We start from the raw sequence: 17197 nt of genomic DNA, 5'->3' as shown, positions 1-17197 counted from the left end.
TTTGGAGTGCAGATGTTGCTGGATTGGTTTCTGGGCACCTCTGGGCCCAAAACAGTGGACACCCCCCAGAAGTTACCCAATTTTGGAAACTACACCCCTCAATGCATTTACCTAGGGGTGTAGTAAGAATTTTAACCCTGCAGGTGATTGGCAGAAATTGGTGTGCACTCGATGTTGCAGAGTGAAAATGGGATTTTTTTCCGTAGATATGCCATTATGTGGTGCCCAGCTTGTGCCACCATAACAAGACAGCTCTCTAATTATTATGCTGGGTTTCCCGGTTTTAGAAACACCCTACATGGGGCCCTAATCTTTTGCCTGGACATTCGACCAGGCTCAGGAGTGAAAGCGTACCATGTCAAATTGAGGCCTAATTTGGCGATTTACAAAGTATTGGTTCACAACTGCAGAGGCTCAGATGTGAAATATTAAAAAGAAACCCCTGAGAAGTGACCCCATTATGGAAACTGCACCCCTCAAGGCATTTATTAAGGGGTGTATTGAGCATTTTCACCCCACAGGTCTTTTCCATAAATGATTGCACTGCGGATAGCGCAAATTAAAAATTAATATTTTTCCCTAGATATGCCATTCAGTGGCAAATATGTAATGCCCAGCTTATGACGCTGGAGACACACACCCCAAAAATTGTTAAAAGGGTTCTCCCGGGTATGACGATGCCATATATGTGGAAGGAAACTGCTGTTAGGGCACGCTGTAGGATTCAGAGCGGAGGGAGCGCCATTTGCCTTTTGGAGAGCGGATTTTTCTTGGTAGTAGATTTATTTGAGTATTGCTGATGTTTCCATTTATAATGTGGGGGTACATGTAAGCTGGGCAGAGTATATAAGGGGCATAGTCAGGTAGTATAATAATGGGGTAAAAAAAACAATAAAATGACCCATAGATGTGTGTTACGCTGTGCTCAATCCTCTCTGCACAGGCCGGTGTCGCACTGATAAATGGCGTCCTTTCTTATCCCCCTTTTGGTCCACAATCTGCAACTTTGCAGTTTGGGGAATTTTGCTGGGAAAGTGTTGTCCTGGTATAATACGGGAACCGTCGCTTCCAGCGGATGTTTGGGCTCTCGTCTTCCTGGTTCCCTAATTTTAGGTCCTTGATAAATCGCCTCTTGAAACAGAAGAAATGTTCTCCTCGGGCCTGCACAACAGCATATTTTTTTTATTTCCTGACTTATTGGAGCCATAACTAATTTTATTTTTCATAGACGTAGCGGTATGAGGGCTGTTTTTTGTGGGACGAGCTGTAGTTATTATTGGTACCATTTTGGGGTACATGCGACTTTATGATCACCTTTTATCCTATTTTTTGGGAGGCCAGGTAAACAAAAAAACGCAATTCTGGCACAGCTTCTTTTTTTTTTTTTTATACAGCGTTCACCATGCGTTATAAATTACGTTAACTTTATTCTGCGGGTCAGTACGATTCCGGCGATACCTAATTTATAGCAATTTTTTATGTTTTACAACTTTTTGCACAATAAAATTACTTTTGTAAAAAGATTGTCTTTTTTCTGTCGCCAAGTTGTGAGAATCATAACTTTTTAATTTTTTTGTCGACGGAGGTGTATGAGTGCTTGTTTTTTGCAGGACGAGCTATAGTTTTTATAGGTACCATTTTTGGATACGTGCGACTTTCTGATCACTTTTTATTCTAATATTTGTAGGGCAAAGGGACCAAAAAAAAGAAACTCTGGTAAAGTTTTTTACGTTGTTCACCACGTGCAATAAATATTATAATATTTTGATACCTCAGGTCGTTACGGTCGCGGCGATACCAAATACGTATGGTTTATTATTATTTTTCAATAATAAAGGACTTGATAAGAGTAAAAGGGGGATTGTCTTTTATTTTATTACTTGAAACTTTTATTGTTTTCAAACTTTTATTTTTTTCACTTTTTCTCAAGTCCCACTAGGGGACTTGAAGTTCCAATGTGCAATGTATTAGATCTGTCAGTCATTCACTGACAGCAAGCCGATTAGGCTTCGCCTCCCGGCGGGGCCTAAATCGGCTTCCGTAATGGCAGAGCAGGAGACCATTGTGTCTCCTGTTGCCATAGCAGCAGTCGCCAGTCCTGATTGCCTGTCAGGGCTGGCGATCTGCTAGAAACCGCTACGATGCAGCAATCGCTTTCGATTGCTGCATCGAAGGGGTTAATGGCAGGGATCGGAGCTAGCTCCGGTTCCTGCCGTTACTGGTGGATGTCAGCTGTAACATACAGCTGACTTCCACCGCTAATGACGCCGGATCAGCTCCTGAGCCGGCGCCATCTTGCCGGCGGCTACGGAAGCCGATCAGGCTCCGCCGCCGGGCGGATCTTGACCGGCTCCGGTGCTAGGCAGACCGGGAGGCCAGTATTAGGCCTCCGGTTGCCATTGCAGCCACCGGAACCCAGGCAATTTCATTGCTGGGGTTCTGATGAGCTGCAAACACCTTAAGTGCAGCGATCACGTTTGAGCGCTGCACTTAAGGGGTTAATGGCGGGGATCGAAGCGAATTTCGGTCCCCGCCATTACAGCCGGATGTCAGCTGTCAGCTTCTGAGCCTGTGCCAAACATTTGTCGTAAGTATACGACATTTTGTGGGAAGCACTGGCTTTCCATGACGTATACTTACGACAAATGTCGGGAAGGGGTTAAGTTTGAAATCGGCATTGCAAAATCGGCCACATCTCAATAAGGCCTCAATATATATACGGCGCACGTCGGGTGGAGGGAGTATGGAGCGGGCTCACGAACTGAGCCCGCTTCAATAGAATGAACGTGTCAACTGCGTTACAGCCGGTACGTCCGGGTAACGAACGGGATCCCGCTCGTTTAACCAGTTAAATGCCGCACTCAATATTGACAGCGGCATTTAAATGACTAAAAGCAGGGGGGCAACTGTGGTGATGCCGGGTGTTTGGTATCACCATTGTGGGGGAAATAATCCAGGCGGACACAGAAAATAGTTTAACCCGTTAGTGACCGGCCCATCGTGTTTCTACGTCGGTCACTAACGGGCCTTATTCCGATGCCATAGACTTTTTACGTCGCGGCATCGGAATAAGTAAACAGAGCAGGGAACTGTCAGATCTCCCTGTTCTCAGCTGCTAGAGGCAGCTGAGGGCTGGGAGCGTCCCTGCTCTGCTGTGTGAGATCGATATTAGTATCGATCTCACACGTTTAACCCCTCAGATGCGGTGCTCAATAGCGAGCACCGCATCTGAGTGGTTTTGGAGAGAGGGAGGGAGCTCCCTCTCTCTCCCACCGACACCCGGCGATACGATCGCCGAGTGTCTGTGTCTCTAATGGCAGCCGGGGGTCTAATAAAGGCCCCCAGGTCTGCCTGGAGCGACTGCCTGCTAGATCATGCCGCAGGCATGACCTAGCAAATGCCTGTCCGTGTTAAACGGACAGGCAGTAATACACTGCAATACAAAAGTATTGCAGTGTATTACAATAGCGATCGGTGAATCGCATATTATAGTCCCCTAGTGGGACTAGTAAAAAAGTGAAAAAAAAGTTTAATAAAGTTAATTTAAAAAAAAATGTGAAAAAAAATGAAAAACCCAGCTTTTCCCCTTACAAACTGCTTTGCTATTAAAAAAACAAAATAAAGTTAAAAAGTTACACATATTTGGTATTGCCGCGTCCGTAACGACCCCGACTATAAATCTATAACATTATTTAACCCGCACGGTGAACGCCGTAAAAAAAATAATAAAAAACTATGGAAAAATTGCTGTTTTCTGTGAATACTGACTTTAAAAAAATGTAATAAAAAGTGATCAAAAAGTCGCATCTACTCCAAAATGGTACCAATAAAAACTACAAGTCGTCCCGCAAAAAAAAAGCCCTCATACAACCGCATCGGCGAAAAAATAAAAACGTTACGGCTCTTCAAATATGGAGACGCAAGAACAAATAATTTTGAAAAAAAAGCATTTTACTGTGTAAAAGTAGTAAAACATACAAAAACTATACAAATTTGGTATCGTTGCAATCGTAACAACCCGCTGAATAAAGTTATTGTGTTATTTATACCACACGGTAAACGGCGTAGATTTAGTACGCAAAAAAGAGTGGCGAAATTTCAGATTTTTTTCTATTCCCCCCCAAAAAAAAGTTAATAAAAGTTAATCAATAAATAATATGTACCTAAAAATGGTGCTATTAAAAAATACAACTTGTCCCGCAAAAAACAAGACCTTATACAGCTATGTCGATGCAAAAATAAGAAGGTTATAGCTCTTGGAATGCGACGATGAAAAAACGTAAAAAATAGCTTGGTCATTAAGGTCCAAAATAGGCTGGTCATTAAGGGGTTAACAGTTAAAACAGAGTGTTTGAGGGAGACACAGAGGGGCATAGTACATATACCACTTGCTGTGATAACGTCTATTGGTTAATGGTAAATACTCGGCTTTCTTTCTTTACTCTGGACACCCCACCTGTAAATGGCTGACTCCAACTGCTTTTTCTTACCAACTGTCATGCAACACCAGCCACGCCTCCTGCGCACGGAAGAGTCCAAAAGGGGAAATTCTATGAGGGGAATAATGCGAGAGTCCAGGAGGGAAAAAACAGGGGAATAAAGGGACGATACAGGGGGCGATCACCGGGCTTTATTTAAGAACTACTGTCTAAAGGCGGTTAGGGAGGGAAAGACTGACATGATCTGATACTTGGTACCAGAACACCACTCCCGTTCCGACACAGCAACCTGTTACATTCCAGCACCCCTTCATCCACAGCGTGATCAGGGGGTGCCATTGGTTAGCATGGCAGCCTGGGGGCCTTACGAAGGCCCCAAGTCTGCCATTTTTGTACTCCTATGAAGCCCTTCATAGGAGACCGTCAGTATCACGATACACTGCAATACATTAGTATTGCAGTATATCGTGTAAGCGATCGCTGGTTCAAGTCCCCTAGGAGGACAAGTAAAAAAAAATAAGTAAAAAACTTTTTTTTTAATAAGTTAAAAAAAAGTTAGAGACTCTGGCACCACATTATAAGTGCCCTATCTCCTACATAAGTAGATCGGAGCTGTAATGTAGGTGACAGCAGTGTTTTTTATTTAGAAAAACTATCTATTTTCTCCACGTTATGAGCGATTTTAGCTTTATGCCAAGGACTTTAAATGCCCAACTGGGCGTGTTTTTTCTTTTGACCATGTGGGCATTGTAAAGAAGTGTATGACGCTGACCAATCAGTGTCATACACTTCTCTCCATTCATTTAATCAGCGCATAGTGATCTTGCTAGATTAGTATGTGCAGTCACTTGCTTACACACTAACGTTACTGAAGTGTCTTGACAGTGAATAGACATTCCTTCCAGCCAGGACAAGAGGTCTATTCGCAATCCCGACACATCACAGGACATTCCCAATTGCATCTATGCCCCCCCCCCCCCACAGAGTAGGGAAGACAGGAGATCAAAGACAATCTCATATCTTCTTATGGTAAACAAGACAACAACCAATTGGCTTTTCCTGTTTTGTGTGTATATATATATATATATATAAACACACACACACACACACACACACACACACACACACACACACACACAGCTTCTATCACGTTTTGTTGTAGATTTGTAATTTTTAGTCGGGTGCCATTACATAGTTTTGGTGGGCTTAAATTTCTAAGGAGAATTATGGGGACGCCGACTTGAAATTAATTTTGTGTGACGGAAGACCGGGTATGCTTTAAAAATTACACCGGATAGTTGGTAGCGTCTTCTTGTTCAATGACTCTGTTGATAGAGATATATTGTGCACTTTCCTCATGAACACACGTCAATATTTCAGCATTTATTGCTGCTGCCTGGTAGTTGCGAGGGGTCAAAATAGCTCTTTCGCATAGCCAAAAGATTTAATGATTTGTTATTTGCGTTGGGTCACTATACACAGAAGAAATGAGGTTTTGCAGTGATGGAACTGTACAACATCAATTATCAGGCAAAATAACTTCCCCTTCTTCTTGCGGATAACGTTGCGCCACAGACTTGAGCTCTTTAGGCAGGCTCTAATTTTATCTGCCCTCATTCCTCGTGGTATGACGACTGGCAAAGTCTGCCTAAAATCGCCACAGAAAAGCATTGTCATACCACCCATGGGCTGGTCATTTTGTCCGATATCTCGCAAGGTTCTATCTTCTGCTTCTACCGCTTTACGGTTTGCCATACGGCACAGATTACTAAGCAGCAATTGCGTAGAACCCTTGCTCTGTCACGGTTTCAAGAAACATTACACACTGGGCTTTCCGCAAGATTCCAGTCAATCGGGATCTTGAACATTGTATGGGCAGTTTTGCCTCCAGGCAACAATGTGGCTGAAATGCCGAATGAACCGACGGCAAGAGCAATTTTGCTTTGATTGCATATTTGGGCCAAGATGACTTTGGCGAGAAAGGTTTTTCCCGTCCCACCGGGTGCATCTAAAAACAGGATTTCTCCCAAAGTATCATCTACGCTATGACACACGCAATCGAATATCATACGCGGTTCCACGGTCAGACTCGAGACACCGTTTTGCAATGTTTCGGCCAGGATTATAGTTTATTTTCGCTGCGTACTCCCTGTTAATGCGTTCCCCGTCTAAACCTGGAGCGGGCATACCATATTGAGACACAGGATTACCCCCTATAGATAAAACTAGGTCTTGGATAGCCAGCAAACATCGATTCATATTACTTTCATGCAATGTGTCGTTCATTTTGCCGTTATTGTTTAGTTGTGCATTCCTGAAAAAGTCATCAACTAATTTTTCCTGATATTTTTGCCACAACTGTGCAGCATCCGAAAGTCCATAAAAAAAAATAGCAAAATGGCAAACAAATGACGCAAGCGATGTAGACTATCGCTGACGCATGCTTCGGCCAAAGCGCCATTCCAATGCTGATAACCATCTAGCAAGTGACGCACTCGGCAAGCAGCCTGGTATGTAGGATATTCAATATCGTCAACCTTTCGCAATTCAGCAAAAGAAGTAGGTCCTCGCACTGTATGTAGAAGCGTAAGTAATAGCATTCGGAGTTGTTTGGATACACAAATAGAATCTTCCAGTGGCGTGTTCTTTTAAAATGCCGGGTTCGCCATTCACAGCTGTTCCATGTCTTCTACGGATGAAAACACCTTGCTGCTTATTTTAAGTATAATATGACGGAACTTCGTTATAGAAGTGTTTTTGCGAAATCATCAGTTTCAAAGTTGAAAGTATGCCAGCAAAGTGGTTTGTCTTCGGTCTTCTAACCGCTCTGCCACATTTTCAAAGTTGAAGTACACCTGTTGCCCGCCTTCAAGGTGAACTTCAAGATGCATCACTGGCGGAGGTCTCTCGTGAATGTGGAAGCTCAAAATGCACCACACCGCCTCAGAAGAGCTTATATATCGGCCAGATTGGAACCTCGTGACTTCACGGTATTCATTACTATTTCTCAACGCAAACGTGGCCTGGTCACTACCCTTGTTAACGTATTTACATATATATATATATTTGATGGCGTCGACGCTGTTAGGGTATGTGCACACGCTAGCTACCTTTTACGTCTGAAAAGACAGACTGTTTTCAGGAGAAAACAGCTGCGTCGTTTCAGACGTAAAAGCTCCTCATCGCATTATGCGAGGCGTCTTTGACGCTCGTAAATCTTGAGCTGCTCTTCATTGACTTCAATGAAGAACGGCTCAAATTACGTTGCAAAGAAGTGTCCTGCACTTCTTTGCCGAGGCAGTCATTTTACGCGTCGTCGACAGCGGTCAAGCAACGACGCGTAAATGACAGGTCGTCTGCACAGTACGTCGGCAAACCCATTCAAATGAATGGGCAGATGTTTGCCGACGTATTGTAGCCCTATTTTCAGACGTAAAACGAGGCATAATACGCCTCATTTACGTCTGAAAATAGGTTGTGTGAACCCAGCCTTACATATTTCGACGTTGATGTGAGCTTGAAATGTTCTTGATAACATCGGTGAATAGGGTACAAACCATCGATTGTCCAAAACAATTTCTTGACCATGTAACCTAACTGTAGCTGTGAAATCGCCTTGTAGGGGTGATCTTCGATAATACAATGGATAGCCGTTTTCCCCCAACATCGTTTGCTCCAATAGCGATGCAGGGTATCTTTTAGAGCAATGACCCTCCTGCATGCAAGGAGAGTTTCTATTTAAAGCGCTACATGGCCCATGAACAATGTGCGTCTTTACAATCTCGTGCAATATCGGATCCTCGTTCCGGTCAGGAAATTCAGCACTTATGACTGTGTCAACAGCATCGTGACAAAGTTTTTCTTGCAGCCACAGGATAATGTGGGCGTGTGACAAACCACGCTTTTGCCACTCAACGCTGTACATGAAACAAAGAGCTGAACCGAAAACTTTTTGTTTTGTGATCAGGTCGATCATCAACTTTAGTTTTAAGTGGAAAACTCTGGCTATAAATCATGCATACCATAAGACGCCTGTCCTGCGAGAAGTTCATGGGAAATTTTGTACCACTTTGGATTAGTTGTGAACGTTATGAAAAGGTCAGGCTGGCCGTATTTTCGGATGTAGCAGAAAGCATCTTGTGTACGTTCACGCATGTAACACGGACCACCGGTAAAACTGGATGGCAGGATAACTAATTGCCCCAAGTTTTCCACGTTATGGTCTTGTTGCATGGCGTCTCGCAGATGCACGTAATCTTCAGCGCGTAAACGTGTCTGGTTAGTGCTTATGTACACTAAACGCTCCGTCTCTATTTTCGCATACATGTCCACAATAAATTGTCTGAACAATCCTCGAAATCGTTGCAAATAGACAAAACAATTACGCCTTATGTGCAGCAGGTATAAATAAAATTTCTGGACTGATCTATTTTTATGAAAATTTGTTACCCTAGTTGTAGGATTAACTTGGTAGAGTCCAAAATTGTACCCATCTTCGCCGTGGCAATAAATTAAAGGATATTGCAGTGCGTCGTAAGCTCTGTGTGTTTCAAAAATTGGAGGCGATCGTCGAAAGTGCGCAACACAATGTCACGCCTATCGCGCTCTTGATCAACTAAAACCACTGCAACTTCATCTGTGACGGGGGCGTTATACCTGCCGCGGTGTTCAGCAACAGGACGTCTATCTGCGCTGATGATCATTTTGTACTCATTGCTTTGCCCTTGCGGAATAGACTGTAATGCAGCTTTGAAACTATGCACGTACGGATTCACCTGATGCAGCAGGTTTTGAAGTGGAGATACAAGGTTACTATTTAGTTGTGGAAAATTCTGACTTTGGATATTGGCCTTTTGATTGTAATCTGATATGAAAGTAGGAATTAGACCTACCGGTAATTGTATTTCCAGGAATCCATCATGACAGCACCACAGGAGGTTGCCATATTGACCTCTGTAGGGACAGGAAAACAGAGAGGTTAAAAAGCCCCTCCCACCACCCACTTGCCAGTGTTTTTCAATTACTACACCAGGATGGATGCAACCCTATTTTATTTCTAGGAATAATAACGGACATGTTACTTGCACAAATCAGGATTTCAATAAGGGAGGGAATGTAAGGGTGATGTCATGATGAATTCCTGGAAATACAATTACCGGTAGGTCTAATTCCTATTTTCCAGTACATCCCTCATGACAGCACCACAGGAGCAATACCAAATTATAACGCTCAGGGTGGGACTACGGATTGGAGGACTAAATCCGTATCGGACAGAGCATCTAGCCTATAATGTTTGCAAAACGTATGATGGCTTGACCAAGTGGCAGCTCTGCAGATCTGGTCCATAGAGGCTTCTCTTCTTTCTGCCCAGGATGCCAAAATTGCCCTAGTTGAATGGGCTTTGATGCCTTTTGGGGCACATAGTCCTTGGGACTTGTAGGCTTTTTGTATGGTAGTTTTTACCCACCTCGCTAGAGAGCCTTTTTGAGGCTTTCTTTCCCCCATACAGGACAAATAGATTTTTATCTTGTCTCCAGGAGGAGGTTCTATCCAGATACTGAAGAATTTATCGCCTGACATCCAGGCAATGGAAGTTTTCTTCTTGTTGGTTTTTAGGATCTGGATAAAAAGGAAGGTACAATTATTTCTTGTTCCCTATGGAAGGCAGTAGATACTTTCGGAATAAAGGAAGGATCTAGCTTTAGAATGATCTTGTTTTCTTGTACTTTTAGGTAGGGTTCTATGACCGACAGAGATAGGATTTCTCCAATCCTTCTTGCTGAAGAAATAGCGACTAAGAATGCAGCTTTAAGAGTTAAAAAATGCATACTAATCGTGTCAAGCGGCTCAAAGGGGGGAATTGCAAAGAGCCGTTAACACTACATTCAAATCCCAGGTAGGAACTGATTTCTTATGGGAAGGTTTCAGTTTAGAGACTGCTTGAGTGAATCTTCTGATCCACCGATGTTCAGCTAAAGGAGTATTAAAAAAAATTACTTAAGGCTGAAATCTGCACTTTTAAAAGGTACTAGGGCTAAGCCCTTTTTTGAATCCCGATTGTAGAGAAACTAGGATTTTCGCGATGTTGGGAGAAAAGGGGTCTGGTCCTGGGTCTCCATACCAGGAACAGAATTTCTTCCAAATGTTTTGATAGATTTTTGAGGTAACTTCTTTATGACTTGATAAGATAGTTGAAATTACTTCATCTGACAGACCATGGTTTCTCAAGATCTGCCTTTCAGGATCCAGGCTGACAACTTCAGAGTTTTTATTCCCTGAAAGAATAAGGGACCCTGGGAGAGAAGATTCTCCTTGACTGGGAGTATGATAGGGTCTTCCAACGCTAGGTATTTTACGATTGGAAACCAGCTTCTTTTTGGCCAATAGGGAAGAATAATGATGAGCTTTGACAAATCTTCCTGGATTTTTCTTAATACCATTGGTATTAGAGGAAACAGAGGAAAGGCATAGGCCAGATCCATGTCCCAGGGTTGGGACAACGCATCTACTCCCCATGGGTTGTCTTTGAGGTTTAGGGAGAAGAATGTCTCTACTTGGGAGTTTTTTCTTGTGGCAAACAGGTCTATTTGTGGATAACCCCATCTTCGGGTTAAGGACAGAAAGACTTCCCTGTTTAGGGACCATTCTCCAGGATTTACTTTTTCCCGACTCAGGAAATCTGCCGGTGGACTGCAGAGACTCATAGGACATTTTCTTCTGCCCAACTGAAAATTTGTGTAGAGAGGGCCTGAAGAAGAGTGTGTCTTGTTCCCCCTTGATGGCGAAGAAAGGACACCGCTGTTGTGTTGTCTGATAAAACTCTTATATGCTTCCCTTTTATAATGGTGAAGCTCTTATAAGTGTCTCCCATACGGCTTTTAGTTCTCTGAAGTTTGAGGACATCATCTTCATTTGAACAGGCCATGTGCCTTGAAGGTGCTTGTCTTAGATTACCGACCCCCAGCCGTGTTTGCTGGCATCAGTGGTAATTACTACATAAGGAGAAGTTCTCCAGGGGATCCCCTTGTTTATGTTGTTTGTGCAGAGCCACCAAAGGAGGGATGATTTCACGGTCTCGGAGATTTGAATTCAAGGAGTTCTGTTTTCGATCCCATTGGGACAGGATCAGATTCTATAAGGGTCTGGAGTGAAATTGACTCCATGGAATAGATTGGATGCAAGATGTCATCATTCCCAACATCCGCATTCCTTCCCTTATGGAACAGGCGTCTTTCCCCCAAAGTTTCCTTACTTCTGTCAGTAGGAGTATTTGTTTCTCTCTTGGGAGGAAGGAATGTTGAAGGGAGGAGTCTAGTAGCACTCCTAAGACCACCTGTTTATGGGGAGGAAGACTTGACTTTTGAAAGTTGATTATCCATCCCAATTCCTGTAGTAGGGAAAAAACCTGTGACCGATGACTGTGTAAGATAGACAGAGTATCTGTTGTCAACAAGAAGTCGTCTAGCTATGGGATAATTACTATGCCCTGACTTCTTACGAATGCCATGATCTTTGCCATAATTTTTGTAAAAATTCTGGGGGCGGAGGAAATGGCGAAAGGGAGGCAGACAAACTGGAAGTGGAGAATGGAAGGACCGTTCTGAATCGCGAAACTGAAGAATCTCTTGTAAGCGGGGTGGATAGGAACGTGATAATACGCATCCTTTAAAATCGATCGTACATATTGATGCCTCTTCCCTTATTAGAGGAATAGTCGATCTGATAGACTCCATCTTGAATTTTCGATATTTCACCCACTTGTTCAGGACCTTCAGGTTGATTATTGTCCTGTAGGAAACGTTTGTTTTTTTTTGACTGGGAAGATCTTTGAATAGTGGTATTTGAATTTTTCGTTGTGGGGGAACTGGAGTAATTGCTCTCAATTTGAGTAGTTTCTGGACGTCCCGGATAAGGATCTGAATAAGGTCTTTTGCTTGGTACTGGGTTATTAGAAATTTCTCTGGAGGAATGGAAGAAAATTCTATTTTGTACCCTTCTTCTATAATCTTTAGAACCCAGGGGCTCTGGGTTATTCCGGTCCATTTAGGATAAATTTGTAGGAGTCTTCCCCCCACACTCTTGGCATCATTGCTTTGAGGGTTGAAATGAGTTATTGGGGTTAAGGAGATCTCCTCGACCCCTTCTTCCTTTGGTTAACTCCAGCGACCGGACTTGCCTTTCCCGCTGTAGTTCTGGAAGGTTGGTTCCCTCTGTTGGCGAAACCTCCCAAACTGAGGGGGTTTTCTAGGTTTCTCTTCTGGAAACCCCTTTTTCCTATCTGCTGCATTCTCCAGCAGGTTATCCAGGAGAGGACCGAACATCAGAGACCCTGTAAATGGGATAGAAAATAACTTGTTCTTGGACTTCGTATCTTCTGACCACATTTTGAGCCATAATGCTCTTCTAGCAGCATTTGAGAGAGCCCCATTCCTGGCAGCAAATCTAATGGATTCCGCTGAAGCGTCTACCAAGAATCCGGTTGCCATCTTTAGTAAGGGTAGAGATTCTAATAGATCTTGTCGGGATGTCTTCATCATCAAATGGGTTTCCAGCTGGTTTAACCATATAAACATTGCTCTTGCTACTGATGTGGCCACGATATTAGTAGAGATCAAAGCGGAGGAAGATTCCCAACCTCTTTTCAGTAGCCTGTCTGCCTTTTGGTCCATGGCGTCCTTCAACTGAGAGGAATCTTCAAATGAGATTGCGTTTTTTTTTAGCAACCCTGGCTACTGGGACATCTACTTTTTGGGATCTCATCCCAAGATTTAGTGTCTTCTGGATCAAAAAGAAGTCTGTTTTTAAACTCTCTTGAAATGAAGAGCCTCTTTTCCGAATCCTCCCATTCAGTTGTCACCATCCTCTTGAGATTTCCGTTCACCGGAAAAAACTTAGTTTTCTTTTCCGTTAGACCCCCAAACGTCTAATCCTGGATGGTATGTGGTTGGTCTTCTTCGGGAATATCCATGGTTTCCCGTATTGCCTGGATTAAGGTATCAGGCATCTCAGAAGAGAAGAATTTTTTTTTCTCTTGAGTGGATGAAGTTGAAGGCAAGAGTTCCTCTCCTTCTAACTCCCCCTCCGATAAGTAATAACACTCCTGCTCAGAGTCAGACCCCTGAGATGGAGGACAATATTTTTGATCCACTTCAATCCGTGGTCTTTTTGCCCGGGAGTGTGAGGGAGTTTCTTGAGGAGGGGCGCGGGAGGCTACTGACTGACTCACTTCTTCACGAATCATAGCCCTAAGTTCAGACATAAACGACGGTTGTTCCTCTTCAATCAGATCACAGCTGTAATTTGTCTGAGGCAGCTTTAAAAATTTGCAGCAATCTGATTGTTATATAAGGGAGAGGTTGCAATCAATCAGTATAGATGACATTTGGAGCAGTTGCACATAACTGGTGTCTATTTTTCCAAGACAATACAAAATGAAAGTAAAAATGTGATTGGTTGCAATCGTTTCCATGTGTTTGTTGTTGTAATAATGCAACATAAATGAATTTTTGAAGACATTAACTTTGCATATCTTCTGATTGAGTGAACCGATTGCAATGAAATAAAAACTAAATGTTACTTCAAGTTGACTCCTATGTTTTTCTAAAAACTCCATCCGAATTGGGTTATTGGTGCACGCATCACGTAAAAACTAACAGACAAAAACCACCATAATGCATTCTGTCACTTATCCTTGCTCCCCCCAATTACTTTTTTTCGCAAATATTTTCAATGTACAGACATGCAAAGTTCACTCTTTTATTATATTTAGATTATATAAAAAATAAAAGGGACACTTCCCTTTACAAACACCTCAATTTCTCCAGTTATTTTTTACACTAACACAGTTCTAGCACAGCAAATAACATAAGTTATAGACATAAAAATTATTTGAATTTTTAACCTCAAAACACAACAATAGTCTGAATTTTTTATTTTAACCAAAGGGCTTTTTTCAGGGAAGACATCAATGACAGCTGCTCTGCAGCACAGAAAAGCAAATTATGGTTTCAAATTAAATGCAAACTATTCCTACCGGTGTCTCAACTTTTGGAGAATACTTTCAAACCCTCTGATTGTATATAACCAGTGTTGGAACAGACTGCATTACAACAAACAGCCTCTAGGGCAGGATTTGGACAGTTTTGCTCTTCAGGACAAAGCACATTGCTAACATAATGGCAAGAAAGGGCAGTTAACAAAATACAGACAAACAGACAACTATAACACTTAGGGTATGTTCACACGGCCAAATTTCAGACGTATACGAGGCGTATTATGCCTCGTTTTACGTCTGAAAATATGGCTACAATACGTCGGCAAACATCTGCCCATTCATTTGAATGGGTTTGCCGACGTACTGTGCAGACGACCTGTTATTTACGAGTCGTCGTTTGACAGCTGTCAAACGACGACGCGTAAATATACTGCCTCGGCAAAGAAGTGCAGGGCACTTCTTTGCCACGTAATTTGAGCCGTTCTTCATTGAAATCAATGAAGCACGGCTCAAGGTTTACGAGCGTCTCAGATGCCTCGTAAATTACGAGGAGGAGCTTTTACGTGTGAAACGAGGCAGCTGTTAACAGTCTGTCTTTTCACACGTAACTGCCTCTCAGCGTGTGAACATACCCTAAGGCTGGGTTCACACGACCTATTTTCAGACGTAAACGAGGCGTATTATGCCTCGTTTTACATCTGAAAATAGGGCTACAATACGTCGGCAAACATCTGCCCATTCATTTGAATGGGTTTGCCGACGTACTGTGCAGACGACCTGTTATTTACGCGTCGTCGTTTGACAGCTGTCAAACGACGACGCTTAAAAATACAGCCTCGTCAAAAGAAGTGCAGGACACTTCTTTGGACGTTTTTGGAGCTGTTTTCTCATAGACTCCAATGAAAACAGCTCCAAAAACGGACGTAAAAAACGCTGCGAAAACGGCGCGAAAAACGCAGCGAAAAATGCGAGTTGGTCAAAAAACGTCTGAAAAGCAGGGTCTGTTTTCCCTTGAAAACAGCTCTGGATTTTCAGACGTTTTTGGTCACTACGTGTGCACATAGCCTTAGAAGTGTAGGTCTGTCCTACAGAGAAATTGCCAAGAAAGCCAAGCTGGCAGTCAGTACAGTTTCCTAAACCATCAAAAGGCACTTGGAAACTGGTAAAAACTCTGACAGGAAGAGGTCTGACTAACTTGATTAGATTCTTTTCACTTCAATTTTAAGAAGATGAAAATTCCATGTCCAGAAATCCCATCCAGACAAATAACTCGTATACAAAACTTGACAGCATCAGTATTGCAAAAATATAATTGTGTTTATTAACACATCCCAAATATAACCAAAACAGCTACGTTTCGACTCCGCAGGAGCCTTTCTCAAGCATGCTTGAGAAAGGTTCCTGCGGAGTCGAAACGTAGCTGTTTTGGATATATTTGGGATGTGTTAATAAACACAATTATATTTTTGCCACATTGATGCTGTCCTCAAGTTTTGTATACAAGTTTTTGAGAGTCAACAGCTTGTGTGATCGGCACCTCATAGCCCAAAATCCTCAAGCCCAGCTTAATGCAGCAAGGAATAAACAAGTTTCCATTTCAACTGTGAAGAGAAGACTTCTATCTGCAAGTTTGACAGGTCGAGTAGCAGTAAGAAAGCCACTGCTAAGGCCTCATGCACACGACCGTAAAAACTCCCGTTATTACGGGTCGTAATCACGACCCGTAATAACGGGCTCATAGACTTCTATTGGCGACGGGTGCCTTCCCGTTTTCTCACGGGAAGGTGCCCGTTCCGTTAAAAAAGATAGAACATGTCCTATTTCTGGCCGTAATAACGGCACGGACAGTCCATAGAAGTCTATGGAGCTCTCGTAATAACGGGTGGCTACATGTGTGCACCCGTCATTACGGCAGCGTTGCTAAGCGACGTCAGTAAATAGTCACTGTCCAGGGAGCTGAAAGAGTTAACTGATCGGCAGTAACTCTTTCAGCACCCTGGACAGTGACTACCGATCAGTATAAACCTGTAAAAAATAAAAATAAAAGACGTTCATACTTACCGGCAACTTCCTGCTTCCTCCAGTCCGGTCTCCCGCCCGTTGCCTTGGTGACGCGTCCCTCTCGACATCCGGCCCGACGTCCTGGATGACGTTTCAGGCCATGTGACCGCTGCAGCCAATCACAGGTCAATCACAGGCTGCAGCGGTCACATGGACTGCCGCGTCATCCAGGGATGTCGGGCTGGATGTGAAGAGAGGGACGCGTCACCAAGACAACGGCCGGGTAAGTATGAATTTCTTTAACTTTTATTACAGAAAAGGCTGTCCCTTCTCTCTATCCTGCACTGATAGAGAGAAGGGGCTGCCGATTAGTGCAGTGCTATTTTGCTGCCAAAAACGTGCTCGTAAATACGGGTGGAATACGTGTGACACCGGACCCATATTTACGAGCACGGGTTCGTAAATACTGGTGCAAAACGGGTGGAATACGTGTGACACCGGACCCGTATTTACGCCAGTATTTACGGGTGGGAAAAAATACGGTCGTGTGCATGAGGCCTAAGATTGCAAAATAATAATAAATAAATTGCCTGGGCCAAGCAGCACCTCCAGTGGACTACTGAAGAGTGAAAGGTCTTATGGATTGCGGAATCAAAATTTGACATCTTTGGTACATCAGTCAGGGTTTTTTACGTCGTCCAGTATGTGAAAGGATGTGTGACTCCAACTGTCAAACATGGAGGAGGAAGCGTGATGGCCTGGG

At 43.2% G+C, this 17197-nt stretch overlaps 1 protein-coding gene across 4 annotated transcripts in view; it reads right to left on the bottom strand.

Annotated features, from left to right (window-relative positions):
* BNIP2 (BCL2 interacting protein 2) overlaps positions 1–17197 on the bottom strand; it is a 64383-nt gene that overhangs the window by 40893 nt on the left and 6293 nt on the right. The window contains exon 1 of one of the 4 annotated variants that reach the window (XM_075857873.1): positions 4457–4489. The exons of 2 other annotated variants lie outside the window; for them this stretch is intronic. The gene's annotated coding sequence lies outside the window, so the exon portion shown is untranslated. One more of the 4 variants, XM_075857874.1, reaches the window with a different exon arrangement.

This window comes from Rhinoderma darwinii, chromosome 3 (assembly GCF_050947455.1).
Source record: "Rhinoderma darwinii isolate aRhiDar2 chromosome 3, aRhiDar2.hap1, whole genome shotgun sequence".
Taxonomy (NCBI): domain Eukaryota; kingdom Metazoa; phylum Chordata; class Amphibia; order Anura; family Rhinodermatidae; genus Rhinoderma; species Rhinoderma darwinii.
This window is presented reverse-complemented; position numbering and strand designations above follow the sequence as displayed.